The following is a 17,060-nucleotide window of genomic DNA, read 5'->3' as shown; positions in this document are numbered from 1 at the left end:
TTGCTGCAGGTTCATGACTGAAATATGGAGGATATTCTTTGGACCAGTCACTCCTCACAGACACACAGCTGGATACTGGAGACTGTGACCTCTGACCTCTGCAAACACAACCACATTGCATTCATTTCACATCAATTAGTACACCACAAAAGGCATGCAAGAAACACAGTATGAAGGCAAACTTCTGGCTTCAATAACATTCAACAGGTCAGGTGGAAACTTTTCTCAGATTTGATTCATGTTTTTATAGAACGATCCAGCTAAAAAAAATATACCATTAGGTCAGGGGTCAGCAACCTTCAGGACCCAAAGAGCCATTTGGAGCCAGTTTCCACGCAAAAGAAAACACTGGGAGCCACAAATACTTTTTGACATCTAGAATGAAGATAACACTGTATATACTGTTTTTTACCTTTATGCTTTGTGTGAACAACTAAGGTGTGTTGCTTATGAAATCCATGAAGTGCTACAGAGAAAATTACATGTTATTTATGTAATGAACACATTTGAACTCTTAAAGAAATATAACCAAAGGAAAGACACCCAGCTGAACTAAAATGATGTAGCAAACAAAAACTGCTGTGAGCCGCCACCCTTATATCTCCTTTGGGCTTTTGGAGCCTTGAGCTGACTTTTAAAAAATAATTGGAAAAAAAGCTCTATGCTGCTGAAAGATGAAAAATAGATATTTGCAAAATTCTGCCTAAATATGTATTTTACCTGGTTAATGTGTGTGGCGGGGCGTGGTCTGCAGCGCCGCTGCAGGGGAGGCGGACGCACCTGAGCGGCACCCGCAATCACGCCTCGCCGCCTTAACGTCTGTGCTGTTGTGTTGGTGTGTGTCGGGCTGTGAGCTGCAAAGCTACAGCCGGCTGTGTGCGTACAGCAACCGTGTGTGAAAAGTGGTCAATAAAGAGAAGCTGAAAAGCGTGTTCATGCAAACATCGTCGGGTCTGCCGTGACATGTTTACAATGGGACTTCTGCTCCTGAACCTCTGCGCACAGCGTCTGCAGGTCGGGGCTGTACGAAGTCACTTTCATCTTTACAGGACTGTAAGCTGTCGTCTGTGAGGCGTGAGCGGTGTTTGTTTTTAACATAGTTCACGGTGGAGAACAGCTGCTGACATAATGTGGATCCGAAGATCCATAATTGGCCTACCTGGGGCTGAAAGTCTCGATAAATGCACGGCGTTTCGGCGGGTACACCGGCTTCCACGAGTGTGACGCTTATTTGAGCGATGAAAAAATAATAAAATATAATTTTATTTTTAGATTTCAATATCACAATAATCTTCCAATTTAGAACTACAAGTTAAAAAAGAACATAAATAAAATACACTTCAGCTAAATACTTCTAATTTATTTTCCCAAACCACGAGGAGCCGCACTGTAAGGACTAAAGAGCCGCAGGTTGCCGACCCCTGCATTAGTGTTAGTCAATGTTGCAACTGAACTGAAAAACAAAAGATTTTGGTCCAAAGAAACAAAGTCACTATTAATACAACACAACCCCCCCAAAAAGAGCCATGTAGACCCCGGGCTCTATGGGTCTTGTGCTCGGAGCTTGTTCCTGTGCTGCCATGATTAGTGCCTCTGTGCTGTCTTTCAGTCCAGCTTTGTTCAGCCACTGGTAGGATTTCTGGATGTCAGCCACTTCCTCTGCCTGCTGGTGGTGCAAACTGTGTTGTTCTGAGTTTCATTGGACGTCTTTGTCCAAAGCACCAGACAAAGGGCAAAGTAGATGCATTTGCATCAGCAGGAAAATACACCCCAAACTAGCATCATCATTATACAACTTTAACAACTGCCACTAAATGATACTTCATACACAGACCAGTGTTAGGTTAAGTTATGATGTCACTGGCAGAACATTTATAGAAACAACCTTTGAACTCTGAGTCAGCAGCTCTCTTACATGGTCAGCTGAGCTCCATGATTGAAGAACATTGTTGGTGCAGGTTCATGACTGAAGTGTGGAGGAACTTTTTCTTTGGACCAGTCACTCCTCACAGACACACAGCTGGATGCTGGAGACTGTGACCTCTGACCTCTGCAAACACAAACATCAATAACTGATCAGTTCTCTCTGACAGCCATATGATCAGCTGATCCCTCTGTGATATTGTGTCTGCCTCATAACGCTGACAGGTCAGCCAATCATCAGCCAGTTTTTTCTGTCTCTGAATGAACTCAGTTTGTTCTCAGCTCTTCTCTCTGATTCTGCTGCACTGACTTCACTTAAACTTACAGAGTTCAGATCTTAGCAAGAAAACAAGTCAATAAAAATCAAACTCAGATCAAACAGTTTGAACCAATCACAGATCAATGATTCTGTCATGGTTATGTTGAAATGACTAATAAAGTTAGTAGTGTTCTTACATTATTGCTGCAGGTCCATGACTGTAAGGTGGAGGTGTTTGTGTAACTCCGTCACTCCTCACAGACATACAGCTGGATGCTGCTCCGTCCTCTTCCTCCATCTTCTTGATGTCAGGGTGGAGTTAGTCTGAGAGGTAAACACACACACTCAGAGGTGCTGTTGTACTGGAAGCATCACACTGACGGCTTTCTAATGTTGGAGCTTTGGCCCTAAAGTCCAAACCAGTTATTTTAGAGGCTCAACGTCTTTAAAAAACACCAAAACCATCACATTATTTAATAAGTACATGATCAGGTGGATGAAGGAACTCAGTGTGTTTGGGATCATCATCATGGTGAGGAGCCCACATGTTACGGCTCCTTTGGAGAGAAGCTGAGGATCACTGCAGGAAGTGAGCTCATGAAACCAAACTGCTGTTTGTGAGCAGCATGACTCTGTTAATGGACCTGCTCTGTGTTCTACATATGATCAATACTTCAAATATCTGTAAACATGTCATCTTATATTTGTTGCACTTGGTCACATCTGTCTTTAAAAATAGATTTTTAATGTCACTGAGAGTTCTTTTCTACCTTTATTGATTTATTTTGGAATAAATTAAATATAAAGGTGCCAAAAACTGCCTGCAGCTTCTGCTCTGTGACAGGAAACTACTGTCAGGCTCAAAATGACTTCAGATTATTCATCACAGAGTGTTTATGGATCACAGGACACGTTACAGTTTTACAGCCTCACGGACATAAAACTCTTAAAGTTTGTTTCTGAAGGGATTTTCAGATCAGACCTGATGTTTCTGCCTACAGCCTGTTTACCGATATAATCAATATCAGACATCAGAGCAACAGAAACCTCGGTGATCAGGACGCCGGGACTGAGAACAGGAAGTGGCTCAAACGTCGCACTTACATAAAGTCAGCCTGAACTCCACTCACAGAGTTTCTGTCGCCATTTTAGTTTTAAAACCCGTCGTGATAAGGGCGGGTCTTACTGTGAACCTGCGCGCTCATTGGCTAATAACTTGAGATTGACAAGTCGTTATCCAATGAGCGCGCGGCTTCTCCCAACATAAAGTAGTTTCCTTTGAAAAACCAAAGTCTGATTATTTTTGCCTCCACTGACGGAGCCTGTTGTTCCCGCCACAGAGACACAGTAATGTCAGAGCGGTGTTAACACTCACCTGCCTCAGCACAGCTCTCACTCTCCTCCTGCTCTCTCAGCTAAACTCACTTCCTCTCTACTTACAGGAAACCAGCGCTCAGAGGAGCCGAGCGGCCTCACGTTTCACCCACAGACACGAACAGCGTGGAATTATTTTATGTCATAAGAAGAAACATATTCATGTTAACACTCACCTGCCTCAGCTCCACCTTCCCCCTCCTGCTGCTCTGAACGGAGGATCAACACTTTCACTTTCAAGGTTCAAGGTTCAAGGTTCTTTATTTGCCACATGCATAGTTATATAAGTATAACACACAGTGAAATGTAGCCTGACACGCTCCTCGACATGTGCAAAAATTGGGGGGGTAGAGGAAGAACATTATATATATATATATATTGGGTGAATGTACAGTAGTAGCAGCAAGCAGGTGAATTCTGTACATTAATATGAATAGACATCTGACTATTTTACAGGATAGACAATATAAACATATTTAAAATTAAAGGAATTTGAAATGTACATTGTTTCACTGCTCCTCCCTAAACACAGAGGATGCTGGGACTTGTAGTTTTTACCTTGTGTGATATTTATGGCTGTGACACTAAATCACAGCATGAAAACTTCCTGCAAACATGTCACAGGCGATAAAAGTTTCACATTAAAGGTGAAGTTATTTTTCTGTCTCATGTTCAATAAACAGTGAGCTGGGAAAACTGAAGAACAGACTTCAGACGTTCCCTGCAGAGTTTCTGCTGCTCGGTCGTCTGCATGTTGCTGAGACTGAGCTGATGATGAAGCTGTGACGGGTTTATGGCACGTTTGGTTCTGGAGAAGAGTTTTACTGTCGGTGCAGGTGAAATGATCAGAGGTTACAGCCTCTGGTTAAAGTGGAGGCAGCGATCAGGACGGCTGAGCAGCAGAGGTCTCGAGGGTCCTAAAGTGTAAAAGCATCAGTGTTAGTAACACAAAGATGACAGAATGGGATCATCCACACAACACTAACATCTAAATCCACGGCAGGAACTCTTCCAGTGTCCTGAAAAATCTGTGTGCACGATGCTGAGATTAAAATCTGTCTGCTCATCTTAATGCAATATTTACTAAAGTCTGGTAGAAGTTTTACTGATTTCCAGTCCACTTAGCAGACGTGTGGATAGGTGGTGGGTTGTAGAGCAGACTGAAAGCTTTAAGTTCATCCTCTGATTAAAAGCTCAGACCCACAGATACAGGAAGTATAACCCTGGTGTAAGACAGGAAACGGCAACACGGCAGCCATCTTTTTCCTCCCATGATGACCAGTGTCCCAGCAGAAGCTGGGGTTTGTTAGATCCTGTTCGATCCAGAGAAAACAGGCTAAAAGAGTCGATCAGGGGGGATCATGGTTTTATTATGTGCACGTTATGATTGAAGCTCTGGTTGTGTGTTAGAGACAGAACCTGCAGATTCCTCCACTCTGCCTCCTCTTCTGCAGGAATCAGCCTCTTGGCTGGTTTTATTCACCAACGTGAATAAAATCATCAAACTAATCCAAGTTCATTGTGAAATGCCTGAAAATGGAGGAATAAATCTGTCAGTTACCGTATAAAGTTTGAGTTTGTCAGTGTTTTACACGGAGACGGTCGTCAGATGTTGAATGTTTAGCATGAATGTTCCACATCTGGAGAAACCTTCAAGATTAAAGCCAGTGAAAAGTGAAGAGTTTCTGCAGCAGCCGCACTTCCTGCAAATCTGTTCTTTCAAAATAAAGTGAAAAGTCTAAATTTATATTCACGACAGGTTTAAAGGTGAAGGTGGTCACATGGTTTTAGTGGAATGCCTACGTGGGCGCGTCTGAGTGATTTTGATTCAGATTCGTGCAGCGTGGAGCAGTAAACACTTGTTTTTATTCATCTGGACTCGTGAATGATTCCAGTTAGCACATTTCCAGCCAATGAAACGTAACTACAGATGAAGACAAACACATTTAAGCTGCCTGACTCTCGAGTGTGGGTGCATGTTCCCATTTTCAGTCTGTTTTAGTTTTCAGTTTAGAGGAACGCTGCAAACTCATAAAAACTTCTTTCTTGTGAGGTTTTGTTGTCAGACTGATAAAAGCAGCAGCAGCTGGTGTTTGATGAGCAGACGTGTGTTTCCTGTTCTGTAATAATCAGCTTGTTACCATCACATAATGAACTCAGCCGTGACCAATGAGGCCGTCCTTGTGCGGTTCTCTGGCGCTGATTCTGACTGTGACCTTCACCTCTGCAGGGTCGCCTCTGCTCGTGGCTGAGCTCGTGTTTGTCAGGCTGACAAAATAAAAGCTTCTTCATTTCTGTGGCTGAAGAGGAGTCTGCTCTTCTTCACCAACAGGAAGTGAAACATTTCTCACTGATTCTGAAATCTTCACTTGTCTCACAAATTCACAGTAACACACACACACGGTTGTGTTTTCATATCCTTGTGGGGACATCTATTTGACATCATGCTCTCCTCAGCCTTTTACTCTAACCATTAAGACTGAATGCCTAACCCTGACCTGACTGTCCCTGACACTAAAACCACATTCTGAGTCTCAAAAATGTCTTCAAACTTGTGGGGACGGGCATTTTGGTCCCCACAATACATGTAAACATGCACACACACAGGTATTAATGACCTCACAGGTTCATGTTTGGGGCTTTTAGCATCTTTGTGTGTCGGTCAGATTTAATTCACTCTTGTTTTGAGGTTTTGTGCCTTTTTGTTTCATTCTTTGTGCGTTTATTTTCTCTTTAAGCCTTTCAGGACTCGTGCTGTTGGCTTTTTCCTGGTGTGTTATTATTATTTTTCATTTCTAAACTTATTGTAAAAGAAGGACCGATGGAACATTGATGTGAAAATAAACATGATCATTTAATGTTTTTGTCAATCACAGTGTTGGGACTAACGCGTTATTAAGTAACGTGTTACAGTAACTACGTTATTATTGTGGTAACGAGCACGGTAACTAGTTATTATGCTAAAATCAGGAACGCGTTAGTCATTACTGGGATTTAGATAGGCTCGTTACTCGTTACTTCGTGTGGTGGCTATCGCGGAGCTTCCACAGATTCAGTAACATTAGCAAGTGGTGGAAGCCAGCAGGTGGAGGAGGGAAAGGGGGATGCAGAAGGAAAAGAGACCCGAGGCAGCCGCCGGTCCAAGTGTGAACTGAACTTCAGGTAAGAAGTTATGACCTGCAGTCTCTCTGGGTCAGATATAAACCAAGTTTAGGTGGAGTTTATTTTTGTTATTCTGACTTTTTCCGTACTGCGTGCTAGCTAGCATGACAGAGTTTCTATACAGCTGGGTGGGTGCTATGAAGTTAATGATGTTGAACTTTATTTTGTTCATAAGTTATTAGAATTGCCAACCGTCTCATCTGGTATTCAGAGAAAATATTACGCATTTCTTATTGAGGTGAAAAGGAACAGTTAGTCCCGTAATTCAGCTACAATGAAAAAGGCACAAAGCTGGAGTTATTCTGTGTCTTTGCTGCACAGCTGCCTCTTCTTCTCTCATTCTCCCCCTCCCTCTCCTGTTTCTACTTCAATCATGAAAACTGATCAATGATCAGCTGATCGTCTCTCTTGTTTGTTTATCTCCCACTTTGCATCAGAAAGAGGAAACCAGCGGAGTTCACGTTAAACAACAGCAGCACGTTTAAGCTTGATCAGCTGTTGTTAGAATTTATTTAATATTAATTTCTAGTATCAGCTGATGTTTGCTGGAGCCACAGCTGCAAAAAAGCTGCTGGTCATGATGTCGGTTTGGTTATGTGATGAGAGGGAAACATGAAGATGAAACCAGGAGATGTCCTTACTGAATCATCAGAGCTGAACAGTGATGGAGAAACAGGTTTACCTTTTAGGTGACATGAATGAGTTGAAGGGAAGTTATGAACTGTTTCTGAGAGACAAATAACACCAGGATCCTTTTTTAGGTAGCTGACAGCTGGTAACTGTGCAGGGGCGGGTCTAGCAAAGTTTTGCCAGGGGGGCCAGGTAGGGCATTAACAGGGAGAGGGGGGCACAAAGAAATACTTTTCTTTCTTATTCTCGTTTAAAATGTCTCGCTTTTAAAAAATAATTATCTGAATCTTACAACAAACGATTGATAGATTGATGCATATACACCATCAAGACAGTGAGCATCACTGTCACAACAGCGTTTGTTTTCATTCAAAGGCTTTAGGATTTTTGCTATAATGGTGAGCCGGTCTCTAGTCAAAATGCCCAGGCTGATTTTTTTGTCCCAGTCCAGCCCTGTATGCAGCTCATCTGCAGTCTGGTGTTACCTACATCTTCCTATTCAGAAGGCAGAATTTCCGAGTTCTGAGTACAATCGACAGCACCACGACTGCAGTTTTTGTGTTGGATGTAAAAGGCGCACATGATGCTGTGACGTAGGCTAGAATCATGGTGGCGGTCCAGGCGTGGGATTTCTCTCGTGGAAATATGCACATTATCTTTTCCTTTCTATTGGTAGGTGGCACAGTGCACTTGTGGCAGGTAAGCAAGCTAGAAGACTGACAAAGTTATGGAAGCAACACATTAACAAGAGAATTCTGAGTAAAACCAAAGTTACTTTCCCTAGTAACTAGTTACTTTGAAAGTAACGAGTAACTTGAAGTAACTGAGTTACTTTTGATAGAAGTAACTAGTAATGTAACTAAGTTACTAATTTAAAGTAACTTACCCAACACTGGTCAATCATTAAAAATAAATCCTGGTCTTTCATTTTGGTGCTGCATTGTTCACAGAAACACATATTTTCCTGTTTCTTTCTGTTTGTGTGTTTCTGCTTTTGCCTGTTTAGCGCTGCTGAGCAGGAAAACCCAGACGAACAAAAACCTCTTTTAAGTAAATGTTTGAGTCACTTTGGGTCTGAAATGTAAAAATCTGCAAACTGAAACAGATTTGAAGGCATCACAGGAAGAGCCTCACATTCAAAACATGAAAGAGAGGACTTTTATTTTGAAACACTCAGGAAATGACAGAGGGAAAGTTTTTTAATTAAAACAAATTATTAGTTTATACAACCACCAAAACTGTGATGATCCTCCTTCTCCCTAAGATGGCAAACTGAAACACAAGTTTCCTTGTGGCTCAGGAAACTAACCACTCCAAGTTGGTGACTTTTGGAGATTTATTTTCCTGGATGATTGAGAATGCATCAAGACGAACACAAAAGGAAGTTCACAGCTTTTAGCAGCTCCCCCCCCAGACAAACAAAGAGGCAGTTGGCAGTTAGAAATCAGCAATCATTCACACACCCCCACTCCCCTCCAGAATTCTCAGGTAACAACCTAATTTACATATGAATGACTAGCCAATTTAGCTTCCACTTGGCTGAAGCTAAAGCCTAGCTAAAAGCCTACCAGCCATTTGGCAACTCAGCCCATCACACGTCCACGTCTCTCCTTGTTTCGTCTTTTATTATGAAAGGGTTGTGTTTCCATGTTCAGTGTGTTTCATTTTGCTTCCCCTGTGGTGTCAGGTTCATTTGTGTCAGCTGTGTTTCCACTTCCCTCCATTCTCTTCTGTGTATTTAAGTCCGCTGTCTTCCTCTGGGCAGTGTTGGTGCGTTTTCCTCCGTTCACGTTATTCCGGGTTTCAGGTTATCTCCTGATTCTGTTTAGGTCCATGTTCATGTTCATGTTTTTTCATCAGAGTTTCTCGCATGCACCTCCTCGGATTCATGTTCATGTTTTTCTTGTCATAGTTGTCATAGTCATACCGAGTTATTCCCAGTATAGGTTTTAGTTTTAGTTTCCGCCCCTGTTTGCTGGGCCTTGTTTTGTGTTCGTGTTTTTCAACCTAATAAATGGTTTGTTTTTTTGTTAAGATTCAGTTCCATCTCTCCCTTGTCTGCTTCCGGGTTCATATTGCAATCACATCAGCCACAGTGACAATAAACTTATTTTGATTTTTAACTTTCTTTAGTTTTTCAACAATATTATGTATATATAAACATTTTGCATCTTACAATATAAAGCCTGGATCCTGCACATATTGCACTTTGAACTTGAACTGTGTTGTCTGTTTATTGGAGATTGTACTACTTGAATTCATTATCCTGGTGATATAACACATTAATTCTCCATTTGGAATCAATATAGTATATAATACAGTATCTGTCTATCCATCTATATAGCTATTGAATTGAACTGGAGTGAATGGAAGAGAATTAAATAATGGATTTCATGTTCATGTTTATCTATGTTGTAACAGTGACGACTTGAGACATCTGTTTGGCACTATATGAAGAGAATTAAATAAAATGTAAATAAAAATGATATTAACTGTATTTATACATTTTATATTTTTGGATGAGACACTGTCAGTGTGCTGTTATATAACTCAGGTATTTTTAAGGCCTGACTGGTGGCATTGGTGCCCATTGCTTTACTGTGCTGTTGGATGTGTATGTGGGCTATCCCTTGTACCTGACATTTGATTGGGCATCACTGTGTTGCTATGGTATGATCCTGGTAGTTGTTGTTAATAAAACAATAACAAATTCAAATTCAAACATTGCTGCATTCTTCTGTCACTGAGGATTCCAAACCTGCACTCAGTCTCCTCATTACTTTGGTATTGAACAGACAAACTTTGGAGCTCCTGCAAACTTTATTCACAAACTGCAAATATTTTACACAAATCTGCGACTGACAACAAGCACAGAGACTTCAAACAATCACTGAAGTAAGGACTGAAAGATTTACTTTAAAACAATAATGATTAAGACCTTTTTCGTAAGGTTGTTTTCCCTTGATTGCCAGCTGTTACTGTTTTTATCTTCATATCTTTCATATTTGTCCACCTGAACAATGCTTTAATGATACAGTTTGAGAAGTTTGATATGAATTTATCCAACTGACTTGAAAAAGAAACTGACAACTGTCCTGTAATCTTACACAGAGAAACCAAATCCTGCGTCTTTGCCTTGACAGACGCCTAAAATGGCTCGAGCTGTGGTAAGTTACCCTTCACTGTGTCTGTTTCTAAACATTAAATCGTGTGAATTTTTAAAGAAAAATCCAACAACAACAATAATAATATGTAACAGAGCAAAACGTCAGATGACTTAAATGTTCCTCTGCAACACAAAGTCAAAGTCTGCCTCCTCCACAGGCAAAGGAGAAGCTCCCACGCTCATCCAGTGCAGACCGTTGTGCTCTGGACAATGAAGTTCCCGCTTTCATGTTCCGACCTATCAGCGCACCTGCATGTGAGCTCCTAAGTCCACCACCTGCTGATGCCAGCTTTCAGTCGAAGGACACAGACAAGATCATGCATCCAGATTTGAAAAACGATCGTTCATCCCTGGATGATGACGTGATGTTTTTCATGTGTCCTACTGATGTTCCTCTGCCTCCGAGACCTCCACCCACTGCAGAGGTAGGTCTCTGCAGAAAGCGCAGGTATTCTACTGCTTTTTCTGTTAATGATGAAGAGGAACATTTGATGCCCAAACGCATGAGGCTGATGAGTTCTGATGTTCCAGTTTCTTCAAATCCACCACCTGCTGATGCCAGCTTTCATGCAAAGGACACAGACAAGATCATTAATCCAGATTTGAAAAACGATCGTTCATCCCTGGATGATGACGTGACGTTTTTCATGTGTCCTAGCGATGTTCCTCTGCCTCCGAGACCTCCACCCACTGCAGAGGTAGGTCTCTGCAGAAAGCGCAGATATTCTACTGCTTTTTCTGTTAATGATGAAGAGGAACATTTGATGCCCAAACGCATGAGGCTGATGAGTTGGGATGTCTCTAAGTCTCCAGCTGCTGAGAAGGAGTATGTTTGCTTTACGTGTCCTGAAGACAAGAGGTCTGAGTTACCTCTCAGCTCCCTCCAAGGCCATCCACCATCACAGGTCAATAATAATGACACTGACCAGTGTACCATTCTGCTGCCTCCTGAAATCCCAGTACCTCCAAGTCCTGCCCCTGTTGGAGTTCTAGAAACTGTTGATTTTCCTTTTGTTGATAATTAAATACATGTTTGTGGTAATAAATACATTTTTGAGCAAATACGTGTTGAGATGATTTGGTTGATTATGATGGTTATAATTATCCAAACAGTATTATTCCTAATAAGATCTTTACTTTTTCTACTTATTTTCTCCATGACCTATTTTGATGTCTATTTTGAAGATCCACTCATATCATGACAGTATGCTTATTCTCAGTAGAGTGTATAGCCACATCTGAAGAAAGAATCAATTAAAGTCACTCATTAACAACTTACCACATACGCCGGAGCTGAATTCAAGATGTAAGCAGACGTTTCACAGATATCTTGGTTGTCTTTCCATTTCCTACACTAACAGTATCCTGAGAATTGGCTTATAGAGCTGATATAAAGGTGAAATTTGATGACTTAATCGAAGCATCATCAGCTTAAATGCAAATGAATCCACTGTACTTGAGGTAACCTAACACTGACCATGAACGCCACAATCACTGTGCGCCAGTCCAACACAGTGCTTTACTGTGAACTCACCACAGTACTGCAAACTAAAGTGTTTATCTTCCAGTCCAATCCAATCCATCTTTATTGAGAAAGCACTTTAAAAAACCCAGGACAAAACCAAAGTGCTGTACAGTAAATGAGTTAAGAACAATAGAATAAAACATAACAGTAAAAAAATAAAACACATAATACATAAAAAATGTAAACAGCCCTATATTTCAAAACAAGATAAAACAGCAAAAATAAACTAAAAAACTCAAACTAAAAACCAACATCTTACAAGGTGTCAAAGGTCAGGGTGAAGAGATGAGTTTTCAGGAGTGATTTAAGAACAGGCAGAGAAGAAGCCTGTCTAATCTCTAAAGGCAGATCGTGTCACAGTTTCAGAGATGCTGCAGCAAAAGCACGATGTCCTCTAAGTTTACGCTCAGTCCTGGGAACATTCAGGAACAGCTGATCAGCTGACCTGAGACAGCGGGTGGGTTTATAAGACTGTGGCAGCTCAGAGAGTTAAGATGCAGCTAGGTCATGGAGAGCTTTAAGAGACATTAATACCAAAAAGCTGCTAACATGATGTTGTATTTTATTTACATGTCTGTTTTAGCTCTTTAACATTTGCATCTGTCTAACTGGCTAACCATGCAAGACTATTGTAAGCATTGCTCTGTAATAGTGCGACATTTTGGACCCCAGGAGGTCCTTCTGTATCTGCACGATGTTTGACCTGCAGTCTTTATAGCCGCCTATGTATATTCTTTTAAACCTTTTTATTGTTTTTAAATGATAGTTACGGACCAAATGTTAAACTATATAGTTGAATATATAGTTAAAGTGTTTCTCTAGATACAGAGAAAGGTTTTACATCAAAAGGTCATCTGTCTGCATATAAAACAGAAGCTTTCATGCAGATGCACTTCCTATTTAGAGACTTTGAGGTTTAGGTAGTGACGGGGGTGATTTACTGAGCGTGTAAGTTTTCCTCCTGTCAACACACTCTACAATGCCGCCCACGTGCCACTCCTGTCCAGTCTTGAAAGCAAAACATGTATGTATAGTATAAAATGGTGAAATGCTGATTTCCATGTTTCAATTGAATCACATGATTGTAATCAATTGATTGCAGAGACTTTTGTCAAGACCCTATAGAATCAGAAGTCCCGTGAACATGCACTAATAAAAGCTGCAGTTGTAATAGGGGATAAAGTGGTGTGCACAATGTGTGTTTGGATAAGATGTCAGTAATGCATTCACATTAAAATCACAGGGTTTCTTTCTTTTTCTTATTTTTCTTACATATCATGTAAAAAAACACTCCTGCAGCATTTTTTCTCTGCCACAGATTTAGGAGAGGAAGAGTCCAGCATTTCAACACCTGTGCAAATGTTAGTTTATTTGATAGGTGCATCAGTAGTAATTATTTAAATTAGAGTTTTCAGCAGTGTTGTTGTATTTACAGCAAAGTGCCTGCAAAGTGTAAAAACTAATTAACTGATGATACTAGACCCTTAAAAGAGATAAACACCACTAGTCAAGTCATAATGGCTACTTACAAATACATAACCACTCAACACAACCCACACAGTGATCTAATGCACAAAAACAAAGGAGACTTAAACTGGCTGAATCAATTACTGTAAAGAAAACATGGAGGAAGGCTTCCTGTGGTGTCTGTCTGCAGTATAGGTCATAAACCTGCCTCCTGCATTACAGCAGACAGGTCAGGGGTCAAATGAAAAGCAAAATGTTTACCTCAGATAAGGGATGCACCGATACCACCTTTTTGGAAACGAGTACGAGTACGAGTACTTGCATTTCAGTACTCGCCGATACCGAGTACTTAATAAAAACATGATTTAAATTTACAGGTAACAGCTTTAGTCCTATAATTTAACAACAAAAAAACAAGGGACTGGTTTGGAATTAGCATCAGCTATGCTCCTCTGTGCTAATAAGCGTGGGTAAATAAGCGTGGGCAAACTCTTTGTACTCGTTGTCGTGTTGGGATTTTAGGTGCTTGATTAAATTACTTGTGTTAAATGCGCTACCTTTAGAGCCTCCTCTGGACAATTTCGATGAGCACAATTTGCAGTCCGCCTTTGTTTTAGTGTCTTCGTTCACTTTGAAATAGTTCCACACGGCTGACTTGTCTCGCCTCGCTTTCTCCCAGCTCTGAGATGCAGCCGGGGCCTGGGGGCAGGTACTCGGCGCCTGTGATTAACCCCTTACATGCCGCTCAAACATAGACAGGTCTCAGACCGTGGTATCGGTCCTCGGTATCGGGGAACTTTTAACGAGTACTTTAGAAAATGCGGTATCGAGGCCGATACCAGATACCGGTATCAGTGCAACCCTACCTCAGATTAAATATTTCCCAAAGTAAATTGGACTGAACTGGCCAGTTAAATACACGAGGGGATAAGAATAGAAAATAAAATATCTAAAAACAAAGAATGAAAACCAACTATTAATTTAATACTTAAGTCTGTGAAGGTTCTCAGTCATCCAGGTCATCGTAGTCTAAGGAGCTTGGAAAGAAAAGCGTCTGGACTTCTTGAGTTGCTTGAAGACGTTTCACCTCTCATCCGAGAAGCTTCTTCAGTTCTAAGGGTCAATGGTGGGGAGTCCCAGACTTAAAACCAGTGGGAGTTTCCCCCCAAAGAGGGACAAAGGACCCCTGATGATCCTCTACCTAATCACATGAGCCAAGATGTGAAAGCGGGTGTGGGTCCTAATCAGCCAGGGTTTCGGGTGAGCTCATTGTGAAACCTGGCCCCACCTTATCATGTGATTTCCTGAGGTCAGATGGCCCAGGATGTAAATGGTCTGAGATCCCTTCCCAGACACCTTAACGTCCAGTGAAAAAAAACACATCATTTTCTCTCCAGTTACCCTCAGCAGTCCAACAGACCTCCAGCACCAGTAAAACATTAACCAGAAATTGTTTATGGGACATGTGTCGTTATTTATGTTTGTGGAAATGTGCATTAAAATTAAAATAAAGATGCTGGTGTCTGACGTTACTGACTTCCCAATTGTGTAGCTTCTGGTGTGGCCTTCACAATTCAATTTTCAATTCAATTTTATTTGCACAGCGACAAATCACAACAATATAAAGTCGCCTCAAGGCGCTTTATATTGTAAGGCAGACCCTACAATAATACATACAGAGAAAAAGCCCAACAATCATATGACTCCCTATGAGTGAGCAGTCTGGAGACAGTGGGAAGGAAAAACTCCCTTTTAACAGGAAGAAACCTCCAGCAGAACCAGGCTCAGGGAGGGGCGGGGCCATCTGCTGCGACTGGTTGGGATGAGAGAAGGAAGACAGGATAAAGACACGCTGTGGAAGAGAGACAGAGGTTAATAACAGATATGATTCAATGCAGAGAGCTGCATTAACACACAGTGAGTAGGAAAGGTGACTGAAGGAGAAATACACATTGCATCATGGGAATCCCTCAGCCACATACACCTGTTGCACTACACAACAAATGCAAGCATGTCAGTTTTATTCATTTTATGCTCATCTTCGTACAAATTTTAAAGGTAATGCAGTCAAAACTTTGTAAGTATATGAGTGCTTGGATGAAGCGGTTTGATGACGTAACACGTATTAGATTATAATATTATTTTATGCCATGTTAGACCCCTAATTAAAGATGGTGAATTATTATGTAGTTTTAGTTGGCATTATTCTCCTGAATTAGAAGAAGCTGATAACTATTGCATTAGTTAAACTGATTTGCATTACATTAAACTGCTGACTTGTTGTGAATGAATGATATTGTTTTATGATGCATTATACTGCTGAGTTATAAGAAATACTGTTCGCAGAAAGTAATTGTCTTATTTGTCTGATTAGAAGAGAACAGAATATACTGGAGTTTTCTGCCCCATCTCAGCAGGAGCAGATAGACGGGGAGCCAAGGTCGTAGCTTAGGCGCTGTGTGAGAGAAAGCATGTGAATGTTTAGGCTTTTTATGATAAGGTGGAGGCACCAGAGGCTATAAGAGTTTGAGCAATGCTCCACCATTTTGAGATCTGAGGCTGTCTGCATCAGTGTCCATCTCCCACGCGTGTGTTCATTAAAATCATCGTTTGACTCAACCCGACCGGACCAGTGTTGTTATTGTGGTTTTTCCTCTTGTCTCCATCCCCAATATTTTGAACCATAACACACGCTATTTTAGTTTAAAATACTTATAATGTTATGATAAATGGTAGTTTTGTTGTTACTTTTACAATATTATCCATCCTTCAGTTTCAGCGAACATGACAGTTAGCAGTGTAATAATTCCTCTGTGATAAAGAAAAACTAGCCTGTTTTCTTTTTGTGTGGGAGCTCGCACAGTGTTTCAACTTTACAGCCTTTTAATATGAAAGTCCTGTCAGTACACTTCCTTTTTACATCATTTCACACTTGCCCCGTGAAGGGCAACAGTCTGACGTCTGCTTAGCCAGGAAAGCTTCAGCTTGTTTCTTTCCGCACATCTTCCTCTTCACTGTCGGTGGCTTACAGACATGTTAACAAGCATGGACGTATCAAAACTTTGCTTGATTTTGCTGTTACCACTAGCTGTGTCCCATGATGCTGAAGGTAATACAAGGAAACTATTTTCATTATGCATTATTAATATTTTTAAATTTATAACCTCCTTGCTTTTAGTTTAAACTAAACACATTATTATGGGATTAAAAAGATGGTTTAACATTCACAAAATATAGAAACTAAAGTCCTCTCTGACACAGGCTGAATCTTGTATTTACCGTATTTTGCTGTCCCTGTTTACAGAGACTGTTGTGAAGACAGTCAGGAGAGAACACGATGTCACTCGGATTTGCAACAAGGAAAGTCAGACTACTATTGTTTTGATTATCTGTAAGATCAAAAGACAGAGGGACACAGGAGGAGAGTGTCATCTGCTGTATCGACACGGAGAGAACGTTACTCAGGAATGTGACCCCAGGTTCTCAATAACAAAAGAAAATCAGACTGCCTTTCTGGAGCTGACCAGTTTAACACCAGCTGATAGTGGGAACTT

The 17,060-nt window shown here is 41.0% G+C and overlaps 1 protein-coding gene across 1 annotated transcript in view; it reads right to left on the bottom strand.

Annotated features, from left to right (window-relative positions):
* Positions 1-17,060, bottom strand: part of LOC146642816 (ribonuclease inhibitor-like) — a 191,849-nt gene that overhangs the window by 119,462 nt on the left and 55,327 nt on the right. The gene's annotated exons all lie outside the window — the stretch shown is intronic.

Source organism: Rhamphochromis longiceps, linkage group LG23, assembly GCF_057381845.1.
Source record: "Rhamphochromis longiceps isolate RC_006_pf linkage group LG23, R_longiceps_female_GT1.1, whole genome shotgun sequence".
Classification (NCBI taxonomy): domain Eukaryota; kingdom Metazoa; phylum Chordata; class Actinopteri; order Cichliformes; family Cichlidae; genus Rhamphochromis; species Rhamphochromis longiceps.
This window is presented reverse-complemented; position numbering and strand designations above follow the sequence as displayed.